Genomic DNA, 22,207 nt, shown 5'->3' with positions numbered 1-22,207 from the left:
TCACTCCCCGTCATTCCGCAGTAAGCGCCCGTCACTCCCCGTCATTCCGCAGTAAGCGGCGTCACTCCCCGTCATTCCGCAGTATGCGGCCGTCACTCCCCGTCATTCCGCAGTAAGCGGCCGTCACTCCCCGTCATTCCGCAGTAAGCGGCCGTCACTCCCCGTCATTCAGCAGTAAGCGCCGTCACTCCCCGTCATTCAGCAGTAAGCGACCGTCACTCCCCGTCATTCAGCAGTAAGCGGACGTCACTCCCCGTCATTCAGCAGTAAGCGCCCGTCACTCCCCGTCATTCCGCAGTAAGCGGCCGTCACTCCCCGTCATTCCGCAGTAAGCGCCGTCACTCCCCGTCATTCAGCAGTAAGCGACGTCACTCCCCGTCATTCAGCAGTAAGCGCCCGTCACTCCCCGTCATTCAGCAGTAAGCGGACGTCACTCCCCGTCATTCAGCAGTAAGCGGCCGTCACTCAGTCATTCCGCAGTAAGCGCCGTCACTCCCCGTCATTCAGCACTAAGCGGCCGTCACTCCCCGTCATTCAGCAATAAGCGGCCGTCACTCCCCGTCATTCAGCAGTAAGCGCCGTCACTCCCCGTCATTCCGCAGTAAGCGGCCGTTACTCCCTGTCATTCAGCAGTAAGCGGCGTCACTCAGTCATTCCACAGTAAGCGGCCGTCACTCCGCCATTCAGCAGTAAGAGACGTCACTCCCCGTCATTCCGCAGTAAGCGCCCGTCACTCCCCGTCATTCCGCAGTAAGCGCCCGTCACTCCGTCATTCCGCAGTAAGCGCCCGTCACTCCTCGTCATTCAGCACTAAGCGGCCGTCACTCCTCGTCATTCCGCAGTAAGCGCCCGTCACTCAGTCATTCCGCAGTAAGCGGCCGTCACTCCCCGTCATCCAGCAGTAAGCGGAGGTCACTCCCCGTCATTCAGCAGTAAGCGGACGTCACTCCCCGTCATTCAGCAGTAAGCGGCCGTCACTCCCCGTCATTCAGCAGTAAGTGGCCGTCACTCCCCGTCATTCAGCAGTAAGCGCCCGGACGTCACTCCCCGTCATTCAGCAGTAAGCGGACGTCACTCCCCGTCATTCAGCAGTAAGCGGCGTCACTCCCCGTCATTCCGCAGTAAGCGGCGTCACTCCCCATCATTCCGCAGTAAGCGCCCGTCACTCAGTCATTCCGCAGTAAGCGGCCGTCACTCAGTCATTCCGCAGTAAGCGGCCGTCACTCCCCGTCATTCAGCAGTAAGCGGACGTCACTCCCCGTCATTCAGCAGTAAGCGGACGTCACTCCCCGTCATTCAGCAGTAAGCGGCCGTCACTCCCCGTCATTCAGCAGTAAGCGCCCGGACGTCACTCCCCGTCATTCAGCAGTAAGCGGACGTCACTCCTCGTCATTCAGCAGTAAGCGGCGTCACTCCCCGTCATTCCGCAGTAAGCGGCCGTCACTCCCTGTCATTCAGCAGTAAGCGGCGTCACTCAGTCATTCCACAGTAAGCGGCCGTCACTCCGCCATTCAGCAGTAAGAGACGTCACTCCCCGTCATTCCGCAGTAAGCGCCCGTCACTCCCCGTCATTCCGCAGTAAGCGCCCGTCACTCCGTCATTCCGCAGTAAGCGCCCGTCACTCCTCGTCATTCAGCACTAAGCGGCCGTCACTCCTCGTCATTCCGCAGTAAGCGCCCGTCACTCAGTCATTCCGCAGTAAGCGGCCGTCACTCCCCGTCATTCAGCAGTAAGCGGAGGTCACTCCCCGTCATTCAGCAGTAAGCGGACGTCACTCCCCGTCATTCAGCAGTAAGCGGCCGTCACTCCCCGTCATTCAGCAGTAAGTGGCCGTCACTCCCCGTCATTCAGCAGTAAGCGCCCGGACGTCACTCCCCGTCATTCAGCAGTAAGCGGACGTCACTCCCCGTCATTCAGCAGTAAGCGGCGTCACTCCCCGTCATTCCGCAGTAAGCGGCGTCACTCCCCATCATTCCGCAGTAAGCGCCCGTCACTCAGTCATTCCGCAGTAAGCGGCCGTCACTCAGTCATTCCGCAGTAAGCGGCCGTCACTCCCCGTCATTCAGCAGTAAGCGGACGTCACTCCCCGTCATTCAGCAGTAAGCGGACGTCACTCCCCGTCATTCCGCAGTAAGCGCCCGTCACTCAGTCATTCCGCTGTAAGCGGCATCACTCAGTCATTCCGCAGTAAGCGCCCGTCACTCCTCGTCATTCAGCACTAAGCGGCCGTCACTCCTCGTCATTCCGCAGTAAGCGCCCGTCACTCAGTCATTCCGCAGTAAGCGGCCGTCACTCCCCGTCATTCAGCAGTAAGCGGACGTCACTCCCCGTCATTCAGCAGTAAGCGGACGTCACTCCCCGTCATTCAGCAGTAAGCGGCCGTCACTCCCCGTCATTCAGCAGTAAGTGGCCGTCACTCCCCGTCATTCAGCAGTAAGCGCCCGGACGTCACTCCCCGTCATTCAGCAGTAAGCGGACGTCACTCCCCGTCATTCAGCAGTATCGGCGTCACTCCCCGTCATTCCGCAGTAAGCGGCGTCACTCCCCGTCATTCCGCAGTAAGCGCCCGTCACTCAGTCATTCCGCAGTAAGCGCCCGTCACTCAGTCATTCCGCAGTAAGCGGCCGTCACTCCCCGTCATTCAGCAGTAAGCAGACGTCACTCCCCGTCATTCAGCAGTAAGCGGACGTCACTCCCCGTCATTCAGCAGTAAGCGGCCGTCACTCCCCGTCATTCAGCAGTAAGCGCCCGGACGTCACTCCCCGTCATTCAGCAGTAAGCGGACGTCACTCCCCGTCATTCAGCAGTAAGCGGCGTCACTCCCCGTCATTCCGCAGTAAGCGCCCGTCACTCCCCGTCATTCAGCAGTAAGCGACGTCACTCCCCGTCATTCAGCAGTGAGCGGACGTCACTCCCCGTCATTCAGCAGTGAGCGGATGTCACTCCCCGTCATTCAGCAGTGAGCGGACGTCACTCCCCATCATTCAGCAGTGAGCGGCGTCACTCCCCGTCATTCAGCAGTAAGCGGACGTCACTCCCCGTCATTCAGCAGTAAGCGGACGTCACTCCCTGTCATTCCGCAGTAAGCGCCGTCACTCCTCGTCATTCAGCACTAAGCGGCCGTCACTCCTCGTCATTCCGCAGTAAGCGCCCGTCACTCAGTCATTCAGCAGTAAGCGGCGTCACTCCCCGTCATTCAGCAGTAAGCGGCGTCACTCCCTGTCATTCAGCAGTAAGCGGCCGTCACTCCGTCAGTCAGCAGTAAGCGCCCGTCACTCCCTGTCATTCCGCAGTAAGCGCCCGTCACTCCTCGTCATTCAGCACTAAGCTGCCGTCACTCCCCGTCATTCAGCAGTAAGCGCCCGTCACTCAGTCATTCCGCAGTAAGCGGCGTCACTCAGTCATTCCGCAGTAAGCGGCCGTCACTCCTCGTCATTCAGCAGTAAGCGCCCGTCACTCCCCGTCATTCCGCAGTAAGCGCCCGTCACTCCCCGTCATTCCGCAGTAAGCGCCGTCACTCCCCGTCATTCCGCAGTAAGCGGCCGTCACTCCCTGTCATTCAGCAGTAAGCGGCCGTCACTCCGTCATTCCGCAGTAAGCGCCCGTCACTCCCTGTCATTCCGCAGTAAGCGGCCGTCACTCCCTGTCATTCAGCAGTAAGCGGTGTCACTCAGTCATTCCACACTAAGCGGCCGTCACTCCTCGTCATTCCGCAGTAAGCGCCCGTCACTCAGTCATTCCGCAGTAAGCGGCCGTCACTCAGTCATTCCGCAGTAAGCGGCGTCACTCCCCGTCATTCAGCAGTAAGCGCCGTCACTCCCCGTCATTCAGCAGTAAGCGACGTCACTCCCCGTCATTCCGCAGTAAGCGCCCGTCACTCCCCGTCATTCCGCAGTAAGCGCCGTCACTCCCCGTCATTCAGCAGTAAGCGACGTCACTCCCCGTCATTCAGCAGTAAGCGCCCGTCACTCCCCGTCATTCAGCAGTAAGCGGCCGTCACTCCCCGTCATTCAGCAGTAAGCGGACGTCACTCCCCGTCATTCAGCAGTAAGCGGCGTCACTCCCCGTCATTCCGCAGTAAGCGCCCGTCACTCCCCGTCATTCCGCAGTAAGCGCCCGTCACTCCCCGTCATTCCGCAGTAAGCGGCCGTCACTCCCCGTCATTCAGCAGTAAGCGCCGTCACTCCCCGTCATTCAGCAGTAAGCGACGTCACTCCCCGTCATTCCGCAGTAAGCGCCCGTCACTCCCCGTCATTCCGCAGTAAGCGGACGTCACTCCCCGTCATTCCGCAGTAAGCGGCCGTCACTCCCCGTCATTCAGCAGTAAGCGGACGTCACTCCCCGTCATTCAGCAGTAAGCGGCGTCACTCCCCGTCATTCCGCAGTAAGCGCCCGTCACTCCCCGTCATTCCGCAGTAAGCGCCCGTCACTCCCCGTCATTCCGCAGTAAGCGGCCGTCACTCCCCGTCATTCAGCAGTAAGCGCCGTCACTCCCCGTCATTCAGCAGTAAGCGACGTCACTCCCCGTCATTCAGCAGTAAGCGCCCGTCACTCCCCGTCATTCAGCAGTAAGCGGACGTCACTCCCCGTCTTTCAGCAGTAAGCGGCCGTCACTCCCCGTCATTCAGCAGTAAGCGGCCGTCACTCCCCGTCATTCAGCAGTAAGCGGCCGTCACTCCCCGTCATTCAGCAGTAAGCGGACGTCACTCCCCGTCATTCCGCAGTAAGCGCCCGTCACTCCCCGTCATTCCGCAGTAAGCGCCCGTCACTCCCCGTCATTCCGCAGTAAGCGGCGTCACTCCCCGTCATTCCGCAGTATGCGGCCGTCACTCCCCGTCATTCCGCAGTAAGCGGCCGTCACTCCCCGTCATTCAGCAGTAAGCGCCGTCACTCCCCGTCATTCAGCAGTAAGCGACCGTCACTCCCCGTCATTCAGCAGTAAGCGGACGTCACTCCCCGTCATTCAGCAGTAAGCGCCCGTCACTCCCCGTCATTCCGCAGTAAGCGGCCGTCACTCCCCGTCATTCCGCAGTAAGCGCCGTCACTCCCCGTCATTCAGCAGTAAGCGACGTCACTCCCCGTCATTCAGCAGTAAGCGCCCGTCACTCCCCGTCATTCAGCAGTAAGCGGACGTCACTCCCCGTCATTCAGCAGTAAGCGGCCGTCACTCAGTCATTCCGCAGTAAGCGCCGTCACTCCCCGTCATTCAGCACTAAGCGGCCGTCACTCCCCGTCATTCAGCAATAAGCGGCCGTCACTCCCCGTCATTCAGCAGTAAGCGCCGTCACTCCCCGTCATTCCGCAGTAAGCGGCCGTTACTCCCTGTCATTCAGCAGTAAGCGGCGTCACTCAGTCATTCCACAGTAAGCGGCCGTCACTCCGCCATTCAGCAGTAAGAGACGTCACTCCCCGTCATTCCGCAGTAAGCGCCCGTCACTCCCCGTCATTCCGCAGTAAGCGCCCGTCACTCCGTCATTCCGCAGTAAGCGCCCGTCACTCCTCGTCATTCAGCACTAAGCGGCCGTCACTCCTCGTCATTCCGCAGTAAGCGCCCGTCACTCAGTCATTCCGCAGTAAGCGGCCGTCACTCCCCGTCATTCAGCAGTAAGCGGAGGTCACTCCCCGTCATTCAGCAGTAAGCGGACGTCACTCCCCGTCATTCAGCAGTAAGCGGCCGTCACTCCCCGTCATTCAGCAGTAAGTGGCCGTCACTCCCCGTCATTCAGCAGTAAGCGCCCGGACGTCACTCCCCGTCATTCAGCAGTAAGCGGACGTCACTCCCCGTCATTCAGCAGTAAGCGGCGTCACTCCCCGTCATTCCGCAGTAAGCGGCGTCACTCCCCATCATTCCGCAGTAAGCGCCCGTCACTCAGTCATTCCGCAGTAAGCGGCCGTCACTCAGTCATTCCGCAGTAAGCGGCCGTCACTCCCCGTCATTCAGCAGTAAGCGGACGTCACTCCCCGTCATTCAGCAGTAAGCGGACGTCACTCCCCGTCATTCAGCAGTAAGCGCCCGTCACTCCCCGTCATTCAGCAGTAAGCGCCCGGACGTCACTCCCCGTCATTCAGCAGTAAGCGGACGTCACTCCTCGTCATTCAGCAGTAAGCGGCGTCACTCCCCGTCATTCCGCAGTAAGCGGCCGTCACTCCCTGTCATTCAGCAGTAAGCGGCGTCACTCAGTCATTCCACAGTAAGCGGCCGTCACTCCGCCATTCAGCAGTAAGAGACGTCACTCCCCGTCATTCCGCAGTAAGCGCCCGTCACTCCCCGTCATTCCGCAGTAAGCGCCCGTCACTCCGTCATTCCGCAGTAAGCGCCCGTCACTCCTCGTCATTCAGCACTAAGCGGCCGTCACTCCTCGTCATTCCGCAGTAAGCGCCCGTCACTCAGTCATTCCGCAGTAAGCGGCCGTCACTCCCCGTCATTCAGCAGTAAGCGGAGGTCACTCCCCGTCATTCAGCAGTAAGCGGACGTCACTCCCCGTCATTCAGCAGTAAGCGGCCGTCACTCCCCGTCATTCAGCAGTAAGTGGCCGTCACTCCCCGTCATTCAGCAGTAAGCGCCCGGACGTCACTCCCCGTCATTCAGCAGTAAGCGGACGTCACTCCCCGTCATTCAGCAGTAAGCGGCGTCACTCCCCGTCATTCCGCAGTAAGCGGCGTCACTCCCCATCATTCCGCAGTAAGCGCCCGTCACTCAGTCATTCCGCAGTAAGCGGCCGTCACTCAGTCATTCCGCAGTAAGCGGACGTCACTCCCCGTCATTCAGCAGTAAGCGGACGTCACTCCCCGTCATTCAGCAGTAAGCGGCCGTCACTCCCCGTCATTCAGCAGTAAGCGCCCGGACGTCACTCCCCGTCATTCAGCAGTAAGCGGACGTCACTCCCCGTCATTCAGCAGTAAGCGGCGTCACTCCCCGTCATTCCGCAGTAAGCGGCCGTCACTCCCTGTCATTCAGCAGTAAGCGGCGTCACTCAGTCATTCCACAGTAAGCGGCCGTCACTCCGCCATTCAGCAGTAAGAGACGTCACTCCCCGTCATTCAGCAGTAAGCGGCGTCACTCCCCGTCATTCCGCAGTAAGCGGCCATCACTCCCCGTCATTCCGCAGTAAGCGCCCGTCACTCCCCGTCATTCCGCAGTAAGCGCCCGTCACTCCGTCATTCCGCAGTAAGCGTCCGTCACTCCTCGTCATTCAGCACTAAGCGGAGGTCACTCGTCATTCCGCAGTAAGCGCCCGTCACTCAGTCATTCCGCAGTAAGCGGCCGTCACTCCCCGTCATTCAGCAGTAAGCGGAGGTCACTCCCCGTCATTCAGCAGTAAGCGGACGTCACTCCCCGTCATTCAGCAGTAAGCGGCCGTCACTCCCCGTCATTCAGCAGTAAGTGGTCGTCACTCCCCGTCATTCAGCAGTAAGCGCCCGGACGTCACTCCCCGTCATTCAGCAGTAAGCGGACGTCACTCCCCGTCATTCAGCAGTAAGCGGCGTCACTCCCCGTCATTCCGCAGTAAGCGGCGTCACTCCCCGTCATTCCGCAGTAAGCGGCGTCACTCCCCGTCATTCCGCAGTAAGCGGCCGTCACTCAGTCATTCCGCAGTAAGCGGCCGTCACTCAGTCATTCCGCAGTAAGCGGCCGTCACTCCCCGTCATTCAGCAGTAAGCGGACGTCACTCCCCGTCATTCAGCAGTAAGCGGACGTCACTCCCCGTCATTCAGCAGTAAGCGGCCGTCACTCCCCGTCATTCAGCAGTAAGCGCCCGGACGTCACTCCCCGTCATTCAGCAGTAAGCGGACGTCACTCCCCGTCATTCAGCAGTAAGCGGCGTCACTCCCCGTCATTCCGCAGTAAGCGGCGTCACTCCCCGTCATTCCGCAGTAAGCGCCCGTCACTCCCCGTCATTCAGCAGTAAGCGACGTCACTCTCCGTCATTCAGCAGTAAGCGACGTCACTCCCCGTCATTCAGCAGTAAGCGGACGTCACTCCCCGTCATTCAGCAGTAAGCGGACGTCACTCCCCGTCATTCAGCAGTAAGCGGACGTCACTCCCCGTCATTCCGCAGTAAGCGGCGTCACTCCCCGTCATTCCGCAGTAAGCGCCGTCACTCCTCGTCATTCAGCACTAAGCGGCCGTCACTCCTCGTCATTCCGCAGTAAGCGCCCGTCACTCAGTCATTCAGCAGTAAGCGGCGTCACTCAGTCATTCAGCAGTAAGCGGCGTCACTCAGTCATTCAGCAGTAAGCGGCGTCACTCAGTCATTCCGCAGTAAGCGGCGTCACTCCCCGTCATTCAGCAGTAAGCGGACGTCACTCCCCGTCATTCAGCAGTAAGCGGCGTCACTCCCCGTCATTCCGCAGTAAGCGGCGTCACTCCCCGTCATTCCGCAGTAAGCGGCGTCACTCCCCGTCATTCCGCAGTAAGCGGCCGTCACTCAGTCATTCCGCAGTAAGCGGCCGTCACTCAGTCATTCCGCAGTAAGCGGCCGTCACTCCCCGTCATTCAGCAGTAAGCGGACGTCACTCCCCGTCATTCAGCAGTAAGCGGACGTCACTCCCCGTCATTCAGCAGTAAGCGGCGTCACTTCCCGTCATTCCGCAGTAAGCGGCGTCACTCCCCGTCATTCCGCAGTAAGCGCCCGTCTCTCAGTCATTCCGCAGTAAGCGGCCGTCACTCAGTCATTCCGCAGTAAGCGGCCGTCACTCCCCGTCATTCAGCAGTAAGCGGACGTCACTCCCCGTCATTCAGCAGTAAGTGGACGTCACTCCCCGTCATTCAGCAGTAAGCGGCCGTCACTCCCCGTCATTCAGCAGTAAGCGCCCGGACGTCACTCCCCGTCATTCAGCAGTAAGCGGACGTCACTCCCCGTCATTCAGCAGTAAGCGGCGTCACTCCCCGTCATTCCGCAGTAAGCGGCCGTCACTCCCTGTCATTCAGCAGTAAGCGGCGTCACTCAGTCATTCCACAGTAAGCGGCCGTCACTCCGCCATTCAGCAGTAAGAGACGTCACTCCTTGTCATTCAGCAGTAAGCGGCGTCACTCCCCGTCATTCGGCAGTAAGCGGCCGTCACTCCCCGTCATTCCGCAGTAAGCGCCCGTCACTCCCCGTCATTCCGCAGTAAGCGCCCGTCACTCCGTCATTCCGCAGTAAGCGCCCGTCACTCCTCGTCATTCAGCACTAAGCGGAGGTCACTCCTCGTCATTCCGCAGTAAGCGCCCGTCACTCAGTCATTCCGCAGTAAGCGGCCGTCACTCCCCGTCATTCAGCAGTAAGCGGAGGTCACTCCCCGTCATTCAGCAGTAAGCGGACGTCACTCCCCGTCATTCAGCAGTAAGCGGCCGTCACTCCCCGCCATTCAGCAGTAAGTGGCCGTCACTCCCCGTCATTCAGCAGTAAGCGCCCGGACGTCACTCCCCGTCATTCAGCAGTAAGCGGACGTCACTCCCCGTCATTCAGCAGTAAGCGGCGTCACTCCCCGTCATTCCGCAGTAAGCGGCGTCACTCCCCGTCATTCCGCAGTAAGCGCCCGTCACTCAGTCATTCCGCAGTAAGCGGCCGTCACTCAGTCATTCCGCAGTAAGCGGCCGTCACTCCCCGTCATTCAGCAGTAAGCGGACGTCACTCCCCGTCATTCAGCAGTAAGCGGACGTCACTCCCCGTCATTCAGCAGTAAGCGGCCGTCACTCCCCGTCATTCAGCAGTAAGCGTCCGGACGTCACTCCCCGTCATTCAGCAGTAAGCGGACGTCACTCCCCGTCATTCAGCAGTAAGCGGCGTCACTCCCCGTCATTCCGCAGTAAGCGGCGTCACTCCTCGTCATTCCGCAGTAAGCGCCCGTCACTCAGTCATTCCGCAGTAAGCGGTGTCACTCAGTCATTCCGCAGTAAGCGGCCGTCACTCAGTCATTCCGCAGTAAGCGACGTCACTCCCCGTCATTCAGCAGTAAGCGCCGTCACTCCCCGTCATTCAGCAGTAAGCGACGTCACTCCACGTCATTCAGCAGTAAGCGCCCGTCACTCCTCGTCATTCAGCACTAAGCTGCCGTCACTCCCCGTCATTCAGCAGTAAGCGCCCGTCACTCAGTCATTCCGCAGTAAGCGGCGTCACTCAGTCATTCCGCAGTAAGCGGCCGTCACTCAGTCATTCAGCAGTAAGCGGCGTCACTCAGTCATTCAGCAGTAAGCGGCGTCACTCAGTCATTCCGCAGTAAGCGGCGTCACTCCCTGTCATTCAGCAGTAAGCGCCCGTCACTCCCTGTCATTCCGCAGTAAGCGCCCGTCACTCCTCGTCATTCAGCACTAAGCGGCCGTCACTCCTCGTCATTCCGCAGTAAGCGCCCGTCACTCAGTCATTCCGCAGTAAGCGGCGTCACTCAGTCATTCCGCAGTAAGCGGCGTCACTCCCCGTCATTCAGCAGTAAGCGGCGTCACTCCCTGTCATTCAGCAGTAAGCGGCCGTCACTCCCTGTCATTCAGCAGTAAGCTCCCGTCACTCCCCGTCATTCCGCAGTAAGCGCCCGTCACTCCCCGTCATTCAGCACTAAGCTGCCGTCACTCCCCGTCATTCAGCAGTAAGCGCCCGTCACTCAGTCATTCCGCAGTAAGCGGCGTCACTCAGTCATTCCGCAGTAAGCGGCCGTCACTCCTCGTCATTCAGCAGTAAGCGCCCGTCACTCCTCGTCATTCAGCAGTAAGCGCCCGTCACTCCTCGTCATTCCGCAGTAAGCGCCCGTCACTCCCCGTCATTCCGCAGTAAGCGCCGTCACTCCCCGTCATTCCGCAGTAAGCGGCCGTCACTCCCTGTCATTCAGCAGTAAGCGGCCGTCACTCCGTCATTCCGCAGTAAGCGCCCGTCACTCCCTGTCATTCCGCAGTAAGCGGCCGTCACTCCCTGTCATTCAGCAGTAAGCGGTGTCACTCAGTCATTCCACACTAAGCGGCCGTCACTCCTCGTCATTCCGCAGTAAGCGCCCGTCACTCAGTCATTCCGCAGTAAGCGGTGTCACTCAGTCATTCCGCAGTAAGCGGCCGTCACTCAGTCATTCCACAGTAAGCGACGTCACTCCCCGTCATTCAGCAGTAAGCGCCGTCACTCCCCGTCATTCAGCAGTAAGCGACGTCACTCCACGTCATTCAGCAGTAAGCGCCCGTGGCTCCCCGTCATTCAGCAGTAAGCGGACGTCACTCCCCGTCATTCAGCAGTAAGCGGACGTCACTCCCCGTCATTCAGCAGTAAGCGGACGTCACTCCCCGTCATTCAGCAGTAAGCGGCGTCACTCCCCGTCATTCAGCAGTAAGCGGCGTCACTCCCCGTCATTCAGCAGTAAGCGCCCGTCACTCCCCGTCATTCAGCAGTAAGCGCCCGTCACTCCCCGTCATTCAGCAGTAAGCGCCCGTCACTCCCCGTCATTCAGCAGTAAGCGGCCGTCACTCCCCGTCATTCAGCAGTAAGCGGACGTCACTCCCCGTCATTCAGCAGTAAGCGGCGTCACTCCCCGTCATTCCGCAGTAAGCGGCGTCACTCCCCGTCATTCCGCAGTAAGCGCCCGTCACTCCCCGTCATTCCGCAGTAAGCGCCCGTCACTCCCCGTCATTCCGCAGTAAGCGGCCGTCACTCCCCGTCATTCAGCAGTAAGCGCCGTCACTCCCCGTCATTCAGCAGTAAGCGACGTCACTCCCCGTCATTCAGCAGTAAGCGCCCGTCACTCCCCGTCATTCAGCAGTAAGCGGACGTCACTCCCCGTCATTCAGCAGTAAGCGGACGTCACTCCCCGTCATTCAGCAGTAAGCGCCCGTCACTCCCCGTCATTCAGCAGTAAGCGCCCGTCACTCCCCGTCATTCAGCAGTAAGCGGCCGTCACTCCCCGTCATTCAGCAGTAAGCGGCCGTCACTCCCCGTCATTCAGCAGTAAGCGGACGTCACTCCCCGTCATTCAGCAGTAAGCGCCCGTCACTCCCCGTCATTCAGCATTAAGCGCCCGTCACTCCCTGTCATTCAGCAGTAAGCGCCCGTCACTCCCTGTCATTCCGCAGTAAGAGCCCGTCACTCCTCGTCATTCCGCACTAAGCGGCCGTCACTCCTCGTCATTCCGCAGTAAGCGCCCGTCACTCCTCGTCATTCCGCAGTAAGCGCCCGTCACTCAGTCATTCCGCAGTAAGCGGCGTCACTCAGTCATTCCGCAGTAAGCGGCGTCACTCAGTCATTCCGCAGTAAGCGGCCGTCACTCCTCGTCATTCAGCAGTAAGCGCCCGTCACTCCTCGTCATTCAGGAGTAAGCGCCCGTCACTCCTCGTCATTCCGCAGTAAGCGCCCGTCACTCCACGTCATTCCGCAGTAAGCAGCCGTCACTCCGTTATTCAGCAGTAAGCGGCCGTCACTCCCTGTCATTCCGCAGTAAGCGCCGTCACTCCTCGTCATTCCGCAGTAAGCGGCCGTCACTCCATCATTCAGCAGTAAGCGGCGTCACTCAGTCATTCCGGAGTAAGCGGCCGTCACTCCGCCATTCAGCAGTAAGCGACGTCACTCCTTGTCATTCCGCAGTAAGCGGCGTCACTCCCCGTCATTCCGCAGTAAGCGGCCGTCACTCCCAGTCATTCTGCAGTAAGCGCCCGTCACTCCGTCATTCCGCAGTAAGCGCCCGTCACTCCCCGTCATTCCGCAGTAAGCGGCCGTCACTCCCCGTCATTCAGCAGTAAGCGCCGTCACTCCCCGTCATTCAGCAGTAAGCGACGTCACTCCCCGTCAATCAGCAGTAAGCGCCCGTCATTCAGCAGTAAGCGGCGGTCACTCCCCGTCATTCAGCAGTAAGCGGACGTCACTCAGCAGTAAGCGGCGTCACTCCCTGTCATTCAGCAGTAAGCGGCGTCACTCCGTCATTCCGCAGTAAGCGCCCGTCACTCCTCGTCATACAGCACTAAGCGGCCGTCACTCCTCGTCATTCCGCAGTAAGCGCCCGTCACTCCTCGTCATACAGCACTAAGCGGCCGTCACTCCTCGTCATTCCGCAGTAAGCGCCCGTCACTCAGTCATTCCGCAGTAAGCGGCGTCACTCAGTCATTCAGCAGTAAGCGCCCGTCACTCCTCGTCATTCAGGAGTAAGCGCCCGTCACTCCTCGTCATTCAGGAGTAAGCGCCCGTCACTCCCCGTCATTCCGCAGTAAGCGCCCGTCACTCCCCGTCATTCCGCAGTAAGCGCCGTCACTCCTCGTCATTCAGCAGTAAGCGCCGTCACTTCCACGTCATTCCGCAGTAAGCGCCGTCACTTCCCGTCATTCAGCAGTAAGCGGCCGTCACTCCCCGTCATTCCGCAGTAAGCGGCCGTCACTCCCCGTCATTCCGCAGTAAGCGGCCGTCACTCCCTGTCATTCAGCAGTAAGCGGGCGTCACTCCCTGTCATTCAGCAATAAGCGGCGTCACTCCCTGTTATTTTGCAGTAAGCGCCGTCACTCCCTGTCATTCCGCAGTAAGCGGCGTCACTCCGCGTCATTCAGCATTAAGCGGCCGTCACTCCTCGTCATTCCGCAGTATGCGCCCGTCACTCCGCGTCATTCCGCAGTAAGCGCCCGTCACTCCTCGTCATTCAGGAGTAAGCGCACGTCCCTCCTCGTCATTCCGTAGTAAGCGCCCGTCACTCCTCGTCATTTCGCAGTAAGCGCAGTCACTCCCCGTCATTCCGCAGTAAGCGCCCATCACTCCCCGTCATTCCGCAGTAAGCGCCGTCACTCCGTCATTCAGCAGTAAGCGCCGTCACTCCGTCATTCCGCAGTAAGCGCCGTCACTCCTCGTCATTCAGCAGTAAGCGCCGTCACTCCTTGTTATTCTGCAGTAAGCGGCGTCACTCCTTGTTATTCCGCATGTAATATGTGAAATCATCTTAGTAAGGAGTGTACAGAAGATATAGTGCATACAGTAGGTTTAAGTTTGTTTAAACTGGAATCGGTATGATATCCGCCGAATCCCGGCAGCGGCAGCCCGACAAAACAGCAGAGCCTGGCAGCGGAAGCCTGACAGCGCTGGAAATCCCGATCATAGTAAGGCGAGTATCAACTAATCTAACCTAACCCCCCCCTTCCCCGCTGCCTAAACCTAAATCCCCCCCGTGGGAGCCTAACCCTCCCCCTAGCCTAACCCACCCGGGGGGGTGCCTAACCCTAAGTCCCCCACCGGGTGCCCTAAACCTAACCCACCCCGCCCCCCCGTGGCGCCTGGCTCCCAGCGTCGGGATGCCGGGCGCCGGTCTTCCAGCGTCGGGGAAATGACAGGTGTCTAGATATAGACGCCGGTCATTTATCCCACGCCGGGATAAAGCAGTCGGGAAGCCGGGTGTCGGGATTCCGGCAGCCTGCTTCCCGATTGTATACCGTTTAAACTATACATAAAAGTTAGTCAGCTCCCATTACAGTCATTAGGCATTCCGCTTATCCCTTTTACTATGACTCATTTTGTGGTAATCCCCTTCCCCGGCCTGTCGCTGACACTCACACTGACACTCACACCGCGCTTACAGCTCCCCGGCCTGTCACTGACACTCACACCGCGCTTACAGCTCCTCAGCGGCAGAGGTCGCTGCAGGAAGCCGGTCGGTCGGGCCGGAATCTGCTCCGGTTTTCCCCGACACCCGGCCACACCCCCCGCATCACATGACTTCCACGGCAGCAGTTTTCTTCCTGCAATTGAGTTTGAAGACTTTTACGGTAATAATTCGTTATAATGTCTCATGTCTGTATAATGTGCTGTGTGTGTATAATAACATGGCATGTCTGTATAATGTGCTGTGCCTGTATAATAACATGGCATGTCTGTATAATGTGCTGTGTGTGTATAATAACATGGCATGTCTGTATAATGTGCTGTGTGTGTATAATAACATGGCATGTCTGTATAATGTGCTGTGCCTGTATAATAACATGGCATGTCTGTATAATGTGCTGTGTGTGTATAATAACATGGCATGTCTGTATAATGTGCTGTGTGTGTATAATAACATGGCATGTCTGTATAATGTGCTGTGTGTGTATAATAACATGGCATGTCTGTATAATGTGCTGTGTGTGTATAATAACATGGCATGTCTGTATAATGTGCTGTGTGTGTATAATAACATGGCATGTCTGTATAATGTGCTGTGTGTGTATAATAACATGGCATGTCTGTATAATGTGCTGTGCCTGTATAATAACATGGCATGTCTGTATAATGTGCTGTGTGTGTATAATAACATGGCATGTCTGTATAATGTGCTGTGTGTGTATAATAACATGGCATGTCTGTATAATGTGCTGTGTGTGTATAATAACATGGCATGTCTGTATAATGTGCTGTGTGTGTATAATAACATGGCATGTCTGTATAATGTGCTGTGCCTGTATAATAACATGGCATGTCTGTATAATGTGCTGTGTGTGTATAATAACATGGCATGTCTGTATAATGTGCTGTGCCTGTATAATAACATGGCATGTCTGTATAATGTGCTGTGTGTGTATAATAACATGGCATGTCTGTATAATGTGCTGTGTGTGTATAATAACATGGCATGTCTGTATAATGTGCTGTGCCTGTATAATAACATGGCATGTCTGTATAATGTGCTGTGTGTGTATAATAACATGGCATGTCTGTATAATGTGCTGTGTGTGTATAATAACATGGCATGTCTGTATAATGTGCTGTGTGTGTATAATAACATGGCATGTCTGTATAATGTGCTGTGTGTGTATAATAACATGGCATGTCTGTATAATGTGCTGTGCCTGTATAATAACATGGCATGTCTGTATAATGTGCTGTGTGTGTATAATAACATGGCATGTCTGTATAATGTGCTGTGCCTGTATAATAACATGGCATGTCTGTATAATGTGCTGTGTGTGTATAATAACATGGCATGTCTGTATAATGTGCTGTGCGTGTATAATAACATGGCATGTCTGTATAATGTGCTGTGTGTGTATAATAACATGGCATGTCTGTATAATGTGCTGTGTGTGTATAATAACATGGCATGTCTGTATAATGTGCTGTGTGTGTATAATAACATGGCATGTCTGTATAATGTGCTGTGTGTGTATAATAACATGGCATGTCTGTATAATGTGCTGTGTGTGTATAATAACATGGCATGTCTGTATAATGTGCTGTGCCTGTATAATAACATGGCATGTCTGTATAATGTGCTGTGTGTGTATAATAACATGGCATGTCTGTATAATGTGCTGTGCCTGTATAATAACATGGCATGTCTGTATAATGTGCTGTGTGTGTATAATAACATGGCATGTCTGTATAATGTGCTGTGCGTGTATAATAACATGGCATGTCTGTATAATGTGCTGTGCCTGTATAATAACATGGCATGTCTGTATAATGTGCTGTGCCTGTATAATAACATGGCATGTCTGTATAATGTGCTGTGCCTGTATAATAACATGGCATGTCTGTATAATGTGCTGTGCCTGTATAATAACATGGCATGTCTGTATAATGTGCTGTGCCTGTATAATAACATGGCATGTCTGTATAATGTGCTGTGTGTGTATAATAACATGGCATGTCTGTATAATGTGCTGTGCCTGTATAATAACATGGCATGTCTGTATAATGTGCTGTGTGTGTATAATAACATGGCATGTCTGTATAATGTGCTGTGCCTGTATAATAACATGGCATGTCTGTATAATGTGCTGTGTGTGTATAATAACATGTCATGTCTGTATAATGTGCTGTGTGTGTATAATAACATGTCATGTCTGTATAATGTGCTGTGTGTGTATAATAACATGGCATGTCTGTATAATGTGCTGTGCCTGTATAATAACATGGCATGTCTGTATAATGTGCTGTGTGTGTATAATAACATGGCATGTCTGTATAATGTGCTGTGCCTGTATAATAACATGGCATGTCTGTATAATGTGCTGTGTGTGTATAATAACATGGCATGTCTGTATAATGTGCTGTGTGTGTATAATAACATGGCATGTCTGTATAATGTGCTGTGCCTGTATAATAACATGGCATGTCTGTATAATGTGCTGTGTGTGTATAATAACATGGCATGTCTGTATAATGTGCTGTGTGTGTATAATAACATGGCATGTCTGTATAATGTGCTGTGTGTGTATAATAACATGGCATGTCTGTATAATGTGCTGTGCCTGTATAATAACATGGCATGTCTGTATAATGTGCTGTGTGTGTATAATAACATGGCATGTCTGTATAATGTGCTGTGCCTGTATAATAACATGGCATGTCTGTATAATGTGCTGTGTGTGTATAATAACATGTCATGTCTGTATAATGTGCTGTGCCTGTATAATAACATGGCATGTCTGTATAATGTGCTGTGTGTGTATAATAACATGGCATGTCTGTATAATGTGCTGTGCCTGTATAATAACATGGCATGTCTGTATAATGTGCTGTGTGTGTATAATAACATGGCATGTCTGTATACTGTGCTGTGTGTGTATAATAACATGGCATGTCTGTATAATGTGCTGTGTGTGTATAATAACATGGCATGTCTGTATAATGTGCTGTGTGTGTATAATAACATGGCATGTCTGTATAATGTGCTGTGTGTGTATAATAACATGGCATGTCTGTATAATGTGCTGTGCCTGTATAATAACATGGCATGTCTGTATAATGTGCTGTGCCTGTATAATAACATGGCATGTCTGTATAATGTGCTGTGTGTGTATAATAACATGGCATGTCTGTATAATGTGCTGTGCCTGTATAATAACATGGCATGTCTGTATAATGTGCTGTGTGTGTATAATAACATGGCATGTCTGTATAATGTGCTGTGTGTGTATAATAACATGGCATGTCTGTATAATGTGCTGTGTGTGTATAATAACATGGCATGTCTGTATAATGTGCTGTGTGTGTATAATAACATGGCATGTCTGTATAATGTGCTGTGCCTGTATAATAACATGGCATGTCTGTATAATGTGCTGTGCCTGTATAATAACATGGCATGTCTGTATAATGTGCTGTGTGTGTATAATAACATGGCATGTCTGTATAATGTGCTGTGCCTGTATAATAACATGGCATGTCTGTATAATGTGCTGTGTGTGTATAATAACATGGCATGTCTGTATAATGTGCTGTGTGTGTATAATAACATGGCATGTCTGTATAATGTGCTGTGTGTGTATAATAACATGGCATGTCTGTATAATGTGCTGTGTGTGTATAATAACATGGCATGTCTGTATAATGTGCTGTGCCTGTATAATAACATGGCATGTCTGTATACTGTGCTGTGTGTGTATAATAACATGGCATGTCTGTATAATGTGCTGTGTGTGTATAATAACATGGCATGTCTGTATAATGTGCTGTGTGTGTATAATAACATGGCATGTCTGTATAATGTGCTGTGCCTGTATAATAACATGGCATGTCTGTATAATGTGCTGTGTGTGTATAATAACATGGCATGTCTGTATAATGTGCTGTGTGTGTATAATAACATGGCATGTCTGTATAATGTGCTGTGTGTGTATAATAACATGGCATGTCTGTATAATGTGCTGTGTGTGTATAATAACATGGCATGTCTGTATAATGTGCTGTGCGTGTATAATAACATGGCATGTCTGTATAATGTGCTGTGCCTGTATAATAACATGTCATGTCTGTATAATGTGCTGTGTGTGTATAATAACATGTCATGTCTGTATAATGTGCTGTGCCTGTATAATAACATGGCATGTCTGTATAATGTGCTGTGCGTGTATAATAACATGGCATGTCTGTATAATGTGCTGTGTGTGTATAATAACATGGCATGTCTGTATAATGTGCTGTGTGTGTATAATAACATGTCATGTCTGTATAATGTGCTGTGTGTGTATAATAACATGGCATGTCTGTATAATGTGCTGTGCCTGTATAATAACATGGCATGTCTGTATAATGTGCTGTGTGTGTATAATAACATGGCATGTCTGTATAATGTGCTGTGTGTGTATAATAACATGGCATGTCTGTATAATGTGCTGTGCCTGTATAATAACATGGCATGTCTGTATAATGTGCTGTGCCTGTATAATAACATGGCATGTCTGTATAATGTGCTGTGTGTGTATAATAACATGGCATGTCTGTATAATGTGCTGTGCCTGTATAATAACATGGCATGTCTGTATAATGTGCTGTGTGTGTATAATAACATGGCATGTCTGTATAATGTGCTGTGCCTGTATAATAACATGGCATGTCTGTATAATGTGCTGTGCCTGTATAATAACATGGCATGTCTGTATAATGTGCTGTGCCTGTATAATAACATGGCATGTCTGTATAATGTGCTGTGTGTGTATAATAACATGGCATGTCTGTATAATGTGCTGTGCCTGTATAATAACATGGCATGTCTGTATAATGTGCTGTGTGTGTATAATAACATGGCATGTCTGTATAATGTGCTGTGCCTGTATAATAACATGGCATGTCTGTATAATGTGCTGTGTGTGTATAATAACATGTCATGTCTGTATAATGTGCTGTGTGTGTATAATAACATGTCATGTCTGTATAATGTGCTGTGTGTGTATAATAACATGGCATGTCTGTATAATGTGCTGTGCCTGTATAATAACATGGCATGTCTGTATAATGTGCTGTGTGTGTATAATAACATGGCATGTCTGTATAATGTGCTGTGCCTGTATAATAACATGGCATGTCTGTATAATGTGCTGTGTGTGTATAATAACATGTCATGTCTGTATAATGTGCTGTGTGTGTATAATAACATGGCATGTCTGTATAATGTGCTGTGCCTGTATAATAACATGGCATGTCTGTATAATGTGCTGTGTGTGTATAATAACATGGCATGTCTGTATAATGTGCTGTGCCTGTATAATAACATGGCATGTCTGTATAATGTGCTGTGCCTGTATAATAACATGGCATGTCTGTATAATGTGCTGTGTGTGTATAATAACATGTCATGTCTGTATAATGTGCTGTGTGTGTATAATAACATGTCATGTCTGTATAATGTGCTGTGTGTGTATAATAACATGGCATGTCTGTATAATGTGCTGTGCCTGTATAATAACATGGCATGTCTGTATAATGTGCTGTGTGTGTATAATAACATGTCATGTCTGTATAATGTGCTGTGTGTGTATAATAACATGTCATGTCTGTATAATGTGCTGTGTGTGTATAATAACATGGCATGTCTGTATAATGTGCTGTGTGTGTATAATAACATGGCATGTCTGTATAATGTGCTGTGTGTGTATAATAACATGGCATGTCTGTATAATGTGCTGTGCCTGTATAATAACATGGCATGTCTGTATACTGTGCTGTGTGTGTATAATAACATGTCATGTCTGTATAATGTGCTGTGCCTGTATAATAACATGGCATGTCTGTATAATGTGCTGTGTGTGTATAATAACATGGCATGTCTGTATAATGTGCTGTGTGTGTATAATAACATGGCATGTCTGTATAATTTGCTGTGTGTGTATAATAACATGGCATGTCTGTATAATGTGCTGTGTGTGTATAATAACATGGCATGTCTGTATAATTTGCTGTGCCTGTATAATAACATGTCATGCCTGTATAATGTGCTGTGCCTGTATAATGTGCTGTGCCTGTATAATGTGCTGTGCCTGTATAATGTGCTGTGCCTGTACAGATACATGTCATGCCTGTATAATGTGCTGTGCCTGTACAGATACATGTCATGCCTGTATAATGTGCTGTGCCTGTATAGATACATGTCATGCCTGTATAATGTGCTGTGCCTGTATAGATACATGTCATGCCTGAATAATGTGCTGTGCCTGTATAGATACATGTCATGCCTGTATAATGTGCTGTGCCTGTATAGATACATGTCATGCCTGTATAATGTGCTGTGCCTGTATAGATACATGTCATGCCTGTATAATGTGCTGTGCCTGTATAGATACATGTCATGCCTGTATAATGTGCTGTGCCTGTATAGATACATGTCATGCCTGTATAATGTGCTGTGCCTGTATAGATACATGTCATGCCTGTATAATGTGCTGTGCCTGTATAGATACATGTCATGCCTGTATAATGTGCTGTGCCTGTATAGATACATGTCATGCCTGTATAATGTGCTGTGCCTGTATAGATACATGTCATGCCTGTATAATGTGCTGTGCCTGTATAGATACATGTCATGCCTGAATATTGTGCTGTGCCTGTATAGATACATGTCATGCCTGTATAATGTGCTGTGCCTGTATAATGTGCTGTGCCTGTATAGATACATGTCATGCCTGTATAATGTGCTGTGCCTGTATAGATACATGTCATGCCTGTATAATGTGCTGTGCCTGTATAGATACATGTCATGCCTGTATAATGTGCTGTGCCTGTATAGATACATGTCATGCCTGTATAATGTGCTGTGCCTGTATAGATACATGTCATGCCTGTATAATGTGCTGTGCCTGTATAGATACATGTCATGCCTGTATAATGTGCTGTGCCTGTATAATGTGCTTTGCCTGTATAATGTGCTGTGCCTGTATAGATACATGTCATGCCTGTATAATGTGCTGTGCTTGTATAGCTACAAAAATTCCATGAGACAGAATAATCCAGTGGTTCCCAAACTTTCTCAGCTCGAAGCCCCCTCAGGGTTTCCATAATTTTTTTCAAGGCATCTCTAAGCCAAAATAATTATCGAGCAGTCCGTTTTAAGTAGCTGGGCCAAAATAACATATTCTAAAAAGAGTGACAAAAGAAAGTGAAAGTTTTACCCATTGCCCCCTCTGTCTCTCTCCTGTTGCCCCTCTGTCTACTATTGCCCCCTCCATGTCTCTTCCTTTGCCCCCTCCATGTCTCTTCCTTTGCTCCATGGGAAAACACCCCAAGGATTGGAACAAAGGAGGGTCCCTACACCGAATCTTGGGCTTCCGATCCACACTGACAGTGGGTGACAGCTGAGATTAAGCAGAGAGGCCACACTGAGGGGAGTGTGAGAAGGACATGATAGATCCTGTATTAGAATCTTCTGTGGCCAGTCCCGGGACCAGAGCTCTTTATGTGTGTCAGACCCCTGTGGACAGCTGGAGAGAAACAACTCGACCACCAGTTCTGTGTTCTAAGGACCTCATTCAGAGCCGCTCGCTATTTGCGGCCGTTCGTTTAATAAAAAGGGGTGGCTATTCAAATGAACT

At 52.2% G+C, this 22,207-nt stretch overlaps 1 protein-coding gene across 1 annotated transcript in view; it reads left to right on the top strand.

The window, feature by feature from the left end:
* The first annotated feature begins 14,601 nt into the window (after window positions 1–14,601).
* Window positions 14,602–22,207, top strand: part of LOC148454220 (sphingomyelin phosphodiesterase 5-like) — a 124,700-nt gene continuing 117,094 nt past the window's right edge. The window contains exon 1 of the mRNA XM_088461187.1: window positions 14,602–14,689. The gene's annotated coding sequence lies outside the window, so the exon portion shown is untranslated. The remainder of the gene's footprint in view (window positions 14,690–22,207) is intronic.

This window comes from Taudactylus pleione, unplaced genomic scaffold, assembly GCF_031769625.1.
Source record: "Taudactylus pleione unplaced genomic scaffold, aTauple2 ptg001026l, whole genome shotgun sequence".
NCBI lineage: Eukaryota > Metazoa > Chordata > Amphibia > Anura > Myobatrachidae > Taudactylus > Taudactylus pleione.
This window is presented reverse-complemented; position numbering and strand designations above follow the sequence as displayed.